The sequence below is a fragment of the Tachyglossus aculeatus genome, chromosome 11, assembly GCF_015852505.1.
Source record: "Tachyglossus aculeatus isolate mTacAcu1 chromosome 11, mTacAcu1.pri, whole genome shotgun sequence".
Classification (NCBI taxonomy): domain Eukaryota; kingdom Metazoa; phylum Chordata; class Mammalia; order Monotremata; family Tachyglossidae; genus Tachyglossus; species Tachyglossus aculeatus.
Window position 1 is genome coordinate 17,330,143 of NC_052076.1, and position 13,126 is coordinate 17,343,268.

General features: G+C 49.8%; 2 non-coding genes across 2 annotated transcripts; one reads left to right on the forward strand and one right to left on the reverse strand.

The window, feature by feature from the left end:
* The first annotated feature begins 589 nt into the window (after positions 1 to 589).
* Positions 590 to 727, forward strand: LOC119935336. The gene has a single exon (XR_005453221.1). It is a non-coding gene; the product is annotated as a small nucleolar RNA SNORA7 (small nucleolar RNA).
* Positions 728 to 10,855: 10,128 nt separating this feature from the next.
* Positions 10,856 to 10,993, reverse strand: LOC119935408. The gene has a single exon (XR_005453293.1). It is a non-coding gene; the product is annotated as a small nucleolar RNA SNORA7 (small nucleolar RNA).
* Positions 10,994 to 13,126: the final 2,133 nt, after the last annotated feature.

Genomic DNA, 13,126 nt, shown 5'->3' on the forward strand with positions numbered 1-13,126 from the left:
TGTACTAAGCGCTTGGGAAGTACAAGTTGGCAACATAACATAGGTTCAGAATAGCTCGACCAGGTCAGTTCTGGGGCCAGCCACAGGCTGTGAGCTCAATCTGGAGGTCTCCTGGATGGGCGTGGCTAGTGGCTTTGGAGTCAGAGGTCATGGGTTCATATCCCGGCTCCGCCAATTGTCAGCTGTGTGACTTTGGGCAAGTCACTTCACTTCTCTGTGCCTCAGTCCCCTCATCTGTAAAATGGGGATTAAGACTGTGAGCCCCCCCGTGGGACAACCTGCTCACCTTGTAACCTCCCCAGCGCTTACAACAGTGCTTTGCACATAGTAAGCGCTTAATAAATGCCATCATTATTATTATTATTATGGGCGGTGATGATGACCATTTCCCCAGACCAGGGGGTGAGCCCAAGATAGTCAGTCAATTGTATTTATTGCGCACTTCCTCTGTACAAAGCACTGTACTACGTGCTTGGGAGAGTACACTATAACAATAAACAGATACATGCCCTCCCCATAATGAGTTTACAGCCTAGAAGGGGAGACAGATATTAATATAAATAAATAAATTTCAGATATGTACTGAAGTCCCCTATCAGGGTCACACCTGGAGAGTTTCCAGTACTCTACCAGTCTTGACTATGGGAGGGAGAGGCAAACAAAGGCATACCCATTCCATTCCTAGCTTGGGCAGTGGCTAGCTAGTGGAAGACAATCTGCTACAAGTCAAAACTCCCCTGTGCTGGGCAGCAGCCACATGGGAGAGAGTCAGGGCAGAGAATCAAGTTTATTGCACGGAAGGAGGCAATGGTAAACCACTTCCATATTTTTACCAAGAAAACTCTGTGGATACACTACCAGAACAATTGCAGATGGAGATGGGGTATTCTTGGAGAGATGTGCCCACAGTGTCACTATGGGTCAGAGATGACTTGACAGCATAAGGCAACAACCTGTACAGGAGCGCTGGGGCTGGGACTGGGGATGAATAAAGGGAGTAAGTCAGGGTGACAGAAGGGGATGGGAGAAGAGGAAAGGAGAGCTTAGTCAGGGAAGGCCTCTTGCAGGAGATGTGCCTTCAATAAGGCTTTGAAGGGTGGAAGAGCAATTGTCTGTCAGATATGAGGAGGGAAGGCAGAGGACAGAGGCAGAACATTGGTGAGAGGTCGGCAGAGAGATAGACAAGCTGGCCATACCTCCATGTGCCCATCGCTCACACTGGTACTCCAGGTGGGGAGGGGTCTGCAGGCCCAGACATGCATCAGGCTCTAGGGATGGAGGTGGGAAGTTTCCTGGCTCTCCCACCCTCTCCATCCTGGCTCTCCCACCCTCTCCACCCAATCAGGATGAGAGGACAAGGACAAGTGTTAGGGTGTAAATTGTAAATTGTGGTCGTGGAATGTGTCTACCAACTCTGTTGTACTCTTCCAAACTCACAGTACCACTCAGTAAGCACTTAATAAATACTATTGATTGAGTGATTAGGGTTTTCAAAACCTGGACCCCACAGCTCTCAGGCCCTAAAGATCAGTCTAGCAGACACCGCTCCGCCCACTTCCTGCTCCAGCCTAGTCGTGGGAGGTTGGGAGTGGCACCCCTGAGCTCTCAGCCAAACCCAGGTGCCCGTCAGGCTTCTACAGACGGTATCTCGTTGGGCGGGAAAGCCAGACAGGAGCTTTTCTCTTGATGTGCCAGAGGAGCTGGTAGCAGAATATGGTAGGAACAAGCAGTCACGGTGTCCACCTGATGAGGCAGTGCCCCTGTTCTCTGGCCTCCCAGGGCATAGTAAGCCCACCGCCTCATCCATCTTTCCATCTGTGCTCCTGACCTTCCCTCGCCCCTGAAGTAAGAGCCAAACCACCACTGTGCAATTTGCTTTTCCCAGTGGCCGTTCCGCTCGGTGCCTGTGACTTCGACAGGGCCCGCCCTGCCTTCTAGGCCTCCCCTGCCTATCTGCCCACCCCGCCTTCCCTGCCCACAGGTTCCCAGCCCTCTGGGCAGCCATTGTGTGGCACAGAAGAGAGGCGCCAGGCCTGCCCAGTGCTGCCCAGCCTTGTCGAGCCCTGGGGAGTGGGAAGATCAGGGAACAGTCCCAGACCCCAACCTCTAATTAGGAAGCTTAGTGACTTACCTCATCGGTGGGAGGTGTGGATGGGGGGGGGGGGGGGGTTGGTTACCATGGGAATGCCTAACTCCAGAAATGGTGTACCTTTGACAGTCACAGGCAGTTTCCCTCTCACACCCACTCACACACACACATACATGCACACCGCCTGATGCTGTCACAGCTTTGTTGATATATGCACTTACACACACACACACAAACACACACAGATAAAATAGCAGACCTAAGGACACACACCACCCACACTCACAGTCACATATCTTTAGGCCCAACCACAGAGAGTTACCTCCACAGCCCTGCAACCATTCAGATACACACACATATTCATTTATTCATTCATTCAATCTTATTTATTGATGTTCTAAGCACTTGGGAAGCACAAGTTGGCAACATATAGAGACAATCCCTACCCAACAGCGGGCTCACAGTCTAGAAACACTCACACACACACACACATGCACGCTCACGTACACAATAGGTACCTTCCCGGTATAAAGTCACCCATAGGCACCCACACGCACATCAGTTGATCAATTACCAGCTCCTGCCCCTAAGTAGACACATAGCACAACTCTCCCCCAGACACTGCTGCTGATGGTGGGGTGGTATTCTTGAATGTAAAGATGATTAGTATTAGCACAATCCGGGACAGTCAGCTGAAAGGCAGGCAGGCAGACAGACAGATATGGTCCCATGAACATCCCCCAGTCTCCAATCAACAGGGCAAGGGTAAGCAGCTGGAAGCAGGGGGGGAAAGCAAAGGGGGACAAGGGAGGAAGACAAGTCAGCCAGCAGATGAGTGTCTTAGGCCTAATCCTGTTAATAATAATAATAATAATAATTGTGTTATTTGTTAAGCATTTACTATGTGCCAAGCACTGTTCTAAGCACCAACATAGATATCAGATAATCAGGCCCCACATGAGACTCACATGCTAAGTAGGAGGGAGAAAAGGGATTGAATTCCCATTTTGCAGATGAGGGAACTGAGGCACAGAGAAGTTAAGTGACTTGCTCAAGGTCTCACAGCAGGTAAGTGTCAGAATTGGGATTAGAACCCAGGTCTTTTGGTTCCCAGGCCCTTGCTCTTTCCGCTAGACCACCCTGCTTGTTAGGTGCTTACTGTCTACCACTGTACTAAGTGCTGGGGAAGATACAAGATAATCAGATTGGACACAGTCCAATCCTGCCTGTGGGACTCACCCAGCCAGATGGCATCAACCTCACCAAGAGGCCCTGATCCACCCAGGCCCTGTCAGCTACCAGGCTTTGCCCCACAACACCCCCATCTCCCTCACCCCCTCTAGACTGTAAATTCAAGGGAGCATGTCTACCAACTCTGCTGTATTGTACTCTACCAAGTTCTTATTACAGTGCTCTGCACACTATAAGTTCTTGATTCATTCGTTCAATCGTATTTATTGAGCGCTTACTGTGTGCAGAGCACTGTACTAAGCATTTGGGAAGTACAAGTTTGCAACATATAGAGATGGTCCCTACCCAACAGCGGGCTCACAGTCTAGAAGGGGGAGACAGACAACAAAACAAAACATATAAACCAAATAAAATAAATAGAATGAATACGTACAAGTAAAATAGAGTAATAGATATGTACAAACATATATACATATATACAGGTGCTGTGGGGAGGGGAAGGAAGTAAGGCGATGGAGGGAAGGGGAGGGGGAGTAGGGGGACACGAAAGAGGGGGCTCAGTCTGGGAAGGCCTTCTGGATAAATACCATTGATTGATTGATTGATTGAATGATCCCTCCAGGCTCCCTGGCTCCTGGTGCAGGGAAGGAACAGGGAAGAGCCAGTGAACTTGAGGAGAGGGAAGGGCGGTTGGGGGTTACCCATGTTCACATCAACAGTGACACGGGGCAGGGAACACACCTTGATCTCCTCAGTGTCCCCCAGGTACCCAGGTCAATCAATCAATCAATCAATCAATCATATTTATTGAGCGCTTACTGTGTGCAGAGCACTGTACTAAACTTGGGAAGTACAAGTTGGCAACATATAGAGACAGTCTCTAACCAACAGTGGGCTCACAGTCTAGAAGTATATACCAGAGTCGCAGTCAATGCTGGTGGTCTGGGCCCCGACTATGTTCCTGGTGCTGGTTCTGCCCTGGCTCTGTTCCTGTTGCTGGTCCTCAAAAATCTCCAGGAGCTGCCTGTCAACCTGTGAATCAAGCAAAAATTCCTCACTCTCGGCTTCAAGGCTGTCCATCACCTCGCCCCCGCCTACCTCACCTCCCTTCTCTCCTTCTACAGCCCAGCCCGCACCTTCCACTCCTCTGCCGCTAACCTCCTCACTGTACCTCGTTCTCGCCTGTCCCGCCGTCGACCCCCAGCCCACATCCTCCCCCTGGCCTGGAAACAATCAATCGTATTTATTGAGCGCTTACTGTGTGCAGAGCACTGTACTAAGCACTTGGAATGCCCTCCCTCCACACATCCACCAAGCTAGCTCTCTTCCTCCCTTCAAAGCCCTACTGAGAGCTCACCTCCTCCAAGAGGCCTTCCCAGACTGAGACCCCTTTTTCCTCTCCTCATCCCGATCCCCCCCGCCCTACCTCCTTCCCCTCCCCACAGCACTTGCATATATATATTTGTACAGATTTACTACTCTATTTTACTTGTACATATTTACTATTCTATTTATTTTGATAATGATGTGCATGGAGCTTTGATTCTATTTGTTCTGACGATTTTAACACCTGTCTACATGTTTTGTTTTGTTGTCTGTCTCCCCCTTCCAGACTATGAGCCCGTTGTTGGGTAGGGACCGTCTCTATATGTTGCTGACTTGTACTTCCCAAGTGCTCTGCAATCAATCAATCAATCAATTGTATTTATTGAGCACTTACTGTGTGCAGAGCACGGTACTAAGCGCTTGAGAAGTACAAGTTGGCAACATATAGAGACGGTCCCTACCCAACAGTGGGCTCACAGTCTAGAAGCACACAGTAAGTGCTCAATAATCCTGGTCCTGGCCCCGGTCCAGTGAGCATGAGGGGACACTGAGAGTACAGGAGGGGACAGGCAAAGAAAGGGAGTGAGCATGGGGGTACAGATCCGAAGGTAGAAGCTCTCAAGTCTGGTGGGAAGAGGAAGGAAAGGGAGAATGGGGAGAGCAGGGTGAGAGGGGACTAGAGCTGGGGAGAAGAGGGGAGAGGAGTGTTTGGGTCGGGGAAGGGCAGGGCGACACATGGGACAACAGCTCTGGAGAGAGGCGGGTACCAGGGCCGAAGGCCAGGGGCAAGACAGAGAAAGGGAGGGAAGAATGGAGTAAGGGAGATGTGGTGGGGGTCCAGAGCAGTTCAGAATAAGGCTGGAGTCGAGCCCAGGTAGGTGCATTGTGGAACAATGACTTTACCTCAGCTGGAATAAAGCCTTGAAAGGGCAAAGTCTCCATCGCCCCTACCAAGCTGGCACCTGGAGCTGTACCTGTCCCGGCGTGTGTATTTGTGTCAGTGTGTCTGTCTCCATGTAGTTATAGGTCAGTGTGTGACAGTGGCTGCCTGTGCAGAGAAGCGGCATGGCTTAGTGCTTAGGGCACAGGCCTGGAGGTCAGAAGGCCTTGGGTTCTAATCCTAGCTCTGCTGCATGTCTGCCCAAGGTCACTTAACTTCTCTGTGCCTCAGTTACTTCATCTGTAAAATGGGGATGAAGATTGTGAACCCCAGGGTCTGTGTCGAACCTGTTAAGTTTGTATTTACCCCAGCACTTAGGACAGTGCTTGACACATAGAAGCGCTCAATAAATGCCATCAGTATTATTCTCTTTGCCTCAGTTACCTCATCAGTAAAATGGGGATTAAGAGTGAGCCCCATGTGGGAAAGGGGTTGTGTACAACCTGAATAACCTGTACCTACCCTAGTGCTTGGCACATAGTAAGCGCTTAGCAAGTACCATTATTATTATTATTATGCCAGTGTACCTGTGTGTGTGTTTTTGTCATTAGTCTCTGAATCTGTGTTGGGATGTCTGTGTGTGTTAAGTGTTCTGTGTGTCATAGTAGGTCTATCTTTGCCCATGTGTTACGGTGTCTCTATATGTGTCAGTGTGTTTGTGTATCCATCAGTGTGTCTGTCAGTATATCAGTGTATCTATGTTTATGCTCATGCCCATGTGTCAGTGTGTGTCACTGTGTGTGTGTGGTCATTACTGGGAATCAATGTATGTCGGTTTGAGTCTGTGTGTGTCAATGTACCCATTCGTCAGTGTACTTGCACCAGTGTGTCAGTGTGAGTCCATGTGTCCTTTTGTCTATGTCGGCGTGCCCTCGTCATTATGGTTGTCCATGCATCACCGTGCCTGTGTCCCAGTGTGCATGTGTCAGTATGTTGGAGATCCCGGCGGTCCGGTTCTTCCCAGACCAGGCCCATTGGGGTGTGAGGAGTTTCTGGGATGGTGGGCGGCAGGGCTGTGGGCTAGTGGGGCAGAACGGGAGGTTGAACTAGGCAAGTCGGGCCCCTGGGAAGGCCCCGGGGCAGGGAAGAAGGGAGCCCTGTTGGGGAGAGTCTACCCCACCACTTCTGAGGCCCATACCAGACTGCAGGGCCCTAAGGGCTGAAAGTACAGCAGAAGGGAAGGGGGTTAGACTGAGGAGCCCTCAGGGAGACTGGGCTTTTCTCCCCATCATCCCCCAACCCTCCTGAGGATTCTGGCCCTGAATGTGGGGGATGAGAAGGAACAAACTGCAGGCCTGGAGACAGGGAGCCCAGGAATCCGGGGCTCCAACCAGAAGGGCCCAGAGACCCGTGTCCTTCCTGTACCTCTATTCCAGAGCCGGGAAGGGGGGCATGGCAGGGTGGGGCATGGAGGACAGAAGCTGGAGATGAGGGGTAAGGCAGTATCCCTTCCTAATAATTAATAATAGTAATTATGGTATTTATTAAGTGCTTACCATGTTCCAGGCACTGTACTAAGCACTGGGGTGGATACAAGGAAATCATGTTGGACACAGTCCCTGTTCCACATGGGGCTCGCAGTTTCAATCCCCACTTTACAGAGGAGGTAACCGAGGCTCAGAGAAGCAAAGTGACTTGCCCAAGGTCACCCCTGCTTGGAGTCGGCTACAAGGAGTCTGTTTGAGGAGAACAGCCTGCTGCCAGGGAAGGGATGGGTTTGGGGATGGGACCAGCTGGAGGCCGGCTTGGAGTGATGAACCCCCTCTCTATCCCTGCCTCTCTCCTACCCTTCCCCTACTTCTCCCTTGTCCTCCTCCCAGCCTCTTTCCTGCCCCCAGCCTTTCTTTTGCCTTTCCTTCCCTCTTCCCTCTTCTCCCCCTGCTTCTCCCATACCCTTTTCCCACCTTTCCCCCCTTCTCCAAGCCTCCCCTCTCCCCCCATCTTTCCCTTGCCCTTTCCCCACCTTTCTCCCCAGCCACACCACCTCCCTTTGACTCCTTCTGCCAGGGGCTGGGTTGGGCCACGGTGGGTGGGGGGAAACAGTGAAGTAGACTGCCCAGGTGTTGGGGCCGGGGCACAGAGGTGGCAGCAAATGGACAGAAGTGTCATCTGGACCATCCAGGGAAGAGGGGAGAATTTGATGCCTCCTTGCCCACACTGCTACCCCAGAGTAGGGCCTGGGAAATTAAGATGTCAGCTAGACCCCACTGTCTCCCAGAATCCCACCACCCTCTCCCTCAATCTACTCTGGGAGCCTGGGTGGAAGACGAGGGTAGAGCACCAGGCCCGGGGACCAGGGGCCAGAGAAGAGGAATCCAAAAGGCCAAGGGAGAATGAGCTTGAGTGTGTCTGGGGAGTGGGAATCTGGGCCTCCAACTCCAGGACAAGAGGAATGCAGAAGGACAGCCTTTGTTTAGACTTCAGAAAGAACTTCCAACGATGCCATTTGTCACCTGCTGAGGTCAGGGATGAGGGAGACTCCAGCATTTAGTCTGCTGTCTGTACCTCAATCTCATCTGTCCTACCACCCACCCATTGCCAATGTCCTCCCTCAGGTCTGAAGCTCCCCTCCCACTTCATATCTAACACTCCTCCATTCTGCCCACCTTCAAAATCCTCCTAAAATCACATCTCCTCCAAAAGACCTTCTCCACTTAGGTCCTCATTTTCACTCCCCGCCCTCCCCCTCGTGTCGACTAAGCATTTGGCTCTGTACCCTTTAAGCACTTTGATACTCACCCTAGCTCCACAGGACTTCTGTGCATATCCTCATACTCTACTATTTCCTTTTGCTGCCATGTTTTTTATGTCTGTGTCCCCCCGTAGACTGTAAACTCCTTGTGGGCAGGAATCATGTCGACCAACTCTCTTGTACTGTATTTTCCCAAGCGCTTAGTACAGGACTCTGCGCACAGTAAGCACTCAATAAATACTATCACTACTATCATTCTGAAATACCACTGGTTAGTCGGTTGGCTGATAGAAGTTTGAATAAGAGAGAGAGAGGAAGAGAAGAAAAGAAGACCCCAGGCTCTCCAGATATGCCTGAACAATTCTGGTGGACTCTGGAAAAGCAAGAATTTAATAACAATGGAAACGTGATCCTTCCAGGTACTCAACCCAGCCCTGTCCTTATCCTGTGACTTTGATGGGTGGGGAGGAAGATAAGGGGGTGTCTGCATAGCTAGGGTGGACTGAGGCAGGGGGAAGGACAGGAAGGCCTCTGTAGGTTGTGCTGTGAGCTCGAACTGGGGGTCAGGGTCAGAAATGAGCCCCTTACCTCCTGCCCCGCTCCCTAATCCTTCCAGAGAAAGAGAGAAAGTTTGAGAGAGAGAGAGGAAGACAGAGAGAGAGAGAGAGAGAGAGAGAGAGAGACAGGCAGAGAACACCCAGGGACAGCGAGTGGACAGACTAGTATGGCACAGACTTGAGACAGGTGTTGAGCCAGGATTCCTTCCAAGGAGAGGTTGAACAGGCAGACATGTGTTGGGAAAGTCAAAGCAAGGGACGAGTCAGGGAAGGCTCTGTGGAGGAGGAGTCCTTGGAAGGGCTTGGCAATGCAGATCAAGGATGGCATTCCAGGCTGGAGATTCTGGGAGCGACAGCACCTCAGGTCCCCTAACTTAATCCTGTCCTCCTCCCACCTTTCCCATCACAGCTGACACCACCGCCCCCCTCCCTGCCCAGAACTTCGGTGTCATCTCTGACTCGGCCTTGAGTCAGTAAGTGTCTTTCACCTCCATATTCAGCCTGCTGCTGAATTCAGCCAGTTTTCTGAACATATTTCCCAGATCCACCTCTTTCTCTCAACCCAAAAGGTCACCACCCTGGCCCAAGGTCCCATGACTCCCTGGTTGGATTAATGCTTCAGCCTTCTTCTCCTCCTCACTGGCCTCCCTGCTTCCAGCCTCTCCCCTTTAGACCAAATTCCACACTGCTTCACAATTCACCTTCTTGAAATATTACTCTGCTCACTGCCCCCTCCTCAAATAACTCCTATGACCCCATTTTCCTCTTAGAACGGCGCTTAGCACATTGTAAGTGCTTCCTGTCTTATGCTGTCTAGCCACCTCCAACCCATAGTGAATCCATGGTGCCCTCTCCTAGAACACCACACTCCATCTGCAATCGTTCTGGTACTCAACATGTCCAAAACTGAGCTCCTTATCTTCCCTCCTAAACCCTGCCCTCTCCCTGACTTTCCCGTCACTATAGACGGCCCTACCATCCTTCCCGCCTCACAAGCCCGCAACCTTGGTGTCATCCTCGACTCCGCTCTCTCATCTCATTCACCCCTCACATCCAATCCATCACCAAAACCAGCCGGTCTCACCTCCACAACATCACCAAGATCTGCCCTTTCCTCTCCATCCAAACCATTACCTTGCTGGTTCAATCTCTCATCCTATCCTGACTGGATTAGTGCATTGGCCTCCTTTGTAATCTCCCATCCTCCCGTCTCTCCCCGCTTCAGTCTATACTTCACTCTGCTGCCCAGATTATCTTTGTACAGAAACACTCTAGGCATGTCACTTCTCTCCAAAAAATCTCCAGTGATTGCCTATTAACCTTCGAATCAAGCAAAAACTCCCCACTCTTGGCTTCAAAGCTCTCCATCCCCTCACCTCTTCCTACCTCACCTCCCTTCTCTCCTTCTCCAGCCCAGCCCGCACACTCCGCTCCTCTGCCGCTAACCTCCTCACTGTGCCTCGTTCTCGCCTGTCCTGCCGTCGACCCCCAGCCCACATCCTCCCCCTGGCCTGGAATGCCCTCCCTCCGCACATCCGCCAAGCTAGCTCTCCTCCTCCCTTCAAAGCCCTACTGAGAGCTCACCTCCTCCAGAAGGCTTTCCCTGACTGAGCCACCCCTTTTTTCCTCTCCTCCTCCTCCTCATCCCCTTCCCAACACCCCCTTCCCCTCCCCATAGCACTTGTGTATATTTGTACATATTTATTATTCTATTTTATTAATGATGTGCATATAGCTATAATTCTATGTATTCTGATGGTATTGACACCTGTCTACTTGTTTTGTTTTGTTGTCTGTCTCCCCCTTCTAGACTGTGAGCCTATTGTTGGGTAGGGACCGTCTCTATATGTTGCTGAATTGTACTTCCAAGCATTTAGTACAGTGCTCTGCACACAATAAGCGCTCAATAAATACGATTGAGTGAATGAATGGTAGTGCATCCATAGAGTTTTCTTGCTAAAAATATGGAAGTGGTTTACCATTGCCGCCTTCCACACGGGAAACTTAAATCTTCCTCGGCTCCCTCCCATGCTTCTGCTGCCCAGCACAGGTGAGTTTTGACTTGTAGCAGATTGTCTTCCACTCACTATCCACTGTGTAAGCTAGGAGTGGAATGGATATGCCTCTACATTACTCTCCCTCCCATAGTCAAGACTGATAGAATACTGGAAACACTCCAGGTGCGACCCTGAGAGGGGAAGTAAGTGCTTAACAAATGTAATAATAATAATAATAGCACAATTGATGGACACAATCACTGCCCATTACTAGCTAATAGGTTATAGAGGAGGCAGACATTAAAATAAATGCCAGATAGGTGAAATCGCAGTGTACAAGGATATGTACATAATTGAGAAGGAGCGTGGGCTACTGGATAGAAGAACATGGTCCTGGGAGCCAAAAGGAGCTGGGTTCTAATTCTGACTCTGACTCGTCTGCTGTGTGACCTCGGGCAAGTCCCTTAACTTCTCTGGACTTCAGTTACCTCATCTGTAAAATGGGGAATGGGATATGGATTCTGTCTAAGCTGATTACCTTTTATCTACCCCAGCACTTAGAACACTGCCTGGCACACATTAAGTACTTAACAAATACCATAAAAATAAGAGTGTTGTGGGTCTGGGGGTGATGTGAATATCAAAGTGCCCAAGTGGTACAAACAAGCACATAGTCCATAAAGCCCATAAAAATATTTTGACATCCATAAATTCTTAGAAATTGGTTTTACTCTTTTTCAATTGGATGGATAAAGTGAGTAATTATGAGCCAAGTGGCTGAGTTGCGGTTTGCCAATCACCTGCAGCTGCTTTTCCCTTGCTGTGAGACTTGTGTACACAAGTCTTATTATTTATGACTTTGCCACTTGTGCAGCGGTGGACTCTTCAGGGTGCCAGTGTCACAGCTCTTTCAATGGCAGCAGAAAAGACAGAGCCTACTAAATAGCATTCATTCATTCACTTATTCAATCACATTTATTGAGCGCTTACAGGGTGCGGAGCACTATACTAAGAGCTTGGTAGAGTACACTATAACAATAAGCAGACACATTCCCTGCCCACAGAGAGCTTACATTCTAGAGGGGGAGATAAGACATTAATATAAATAAATGACAGATATATATATGTATATGTATAAATTATAGATATCCCAGCAGCAATTAGGTGGTACTTCCGCTGGGACTACTGTGGACTTTAGGGATATTTTACCCTACTCCTAATGAGAGAACTGCAGAAGACTGAACCAGTTGCTACTGTCTCTTCAAATATTCTTTCCAGTGATGGAACTTCCCGGGGAACCTGGATCTGGCTCGCAGTTGTTTGATTTTGAACCATCCTATTTAAAATTATCTCAGAAAAACATATGAAAGTCGATCATTTTATTATTATTGTTTGTAAAAATCACTCTCAGGAGGTGGCAACCCTCTCCTCACCTCCTCCCCAACTCTTCTAACCCAAATCTGCCATGGGTTGGGGGAGTGGGGGGGAGCAACCTAGGTGACCAGACCCCTTCCCAACCGGCACTTCCACTCTCAATCAATCAATCAATCAATTGTATTTATTGAGCACTTACTGTGTGCAGAGCACTGTACTAAGCGCTTGGGAAGTACAAGTTGGCAACATATAGAGATGGTCCCTACCCAACAGTGGGCTCACAGTCTAGAAGGGGGAGACAGAGAACAAAACAAAACATATTAACAAAATAAAATAAATAGAATAGATATGTACAAGTAAAATAAATAGAGTAATAAATACGTACAAACATATATACATATATACAGGTGCTGTGGGGAAGGGAAGGAGGTCAGGCGGGGGTGATGGAGAGGGGGAGGAGGGGGAGAGGAAGGAGGATGGGACCCAGGGGTGGAGTGGAGAGATTCTGCCCCGTCTAGCTCCCTGACCCCCAAGCCCAGACCCTCCCTCAGCTCCCCACTTTCTCCCGTTCCCTGTTGCCTTCCAGAATCCCGAACATATGAAGCAGCATGGCCCAGTGGCAAGAGCACGGGCTTGGAACTCAGAGGACATGGGTTCTAATCCTACCTCCTCCACTTGCCTCCTCTGTGACTTTGGGTAAGTCACTTAACTTCTCTGTGCCTCAGTTACCTCAACTGTTAAATGGAGATTAAGACAGAGAGACACATATGGGACAGGGACTCCATCCAACCTGATTACCTTTGGGTAAGTCACTTAACATCTCGGCGCCTCAGTTACCTCATCTGTAAAACAGGGATTAAAACTGTGAGCCCCACATGGGACAACCTGATCACCTTGTAACCTCCCCAGCGCTTAGAACAGTGCTTCGCACATAGTAAGTGCTTAACAAATGCCACCATC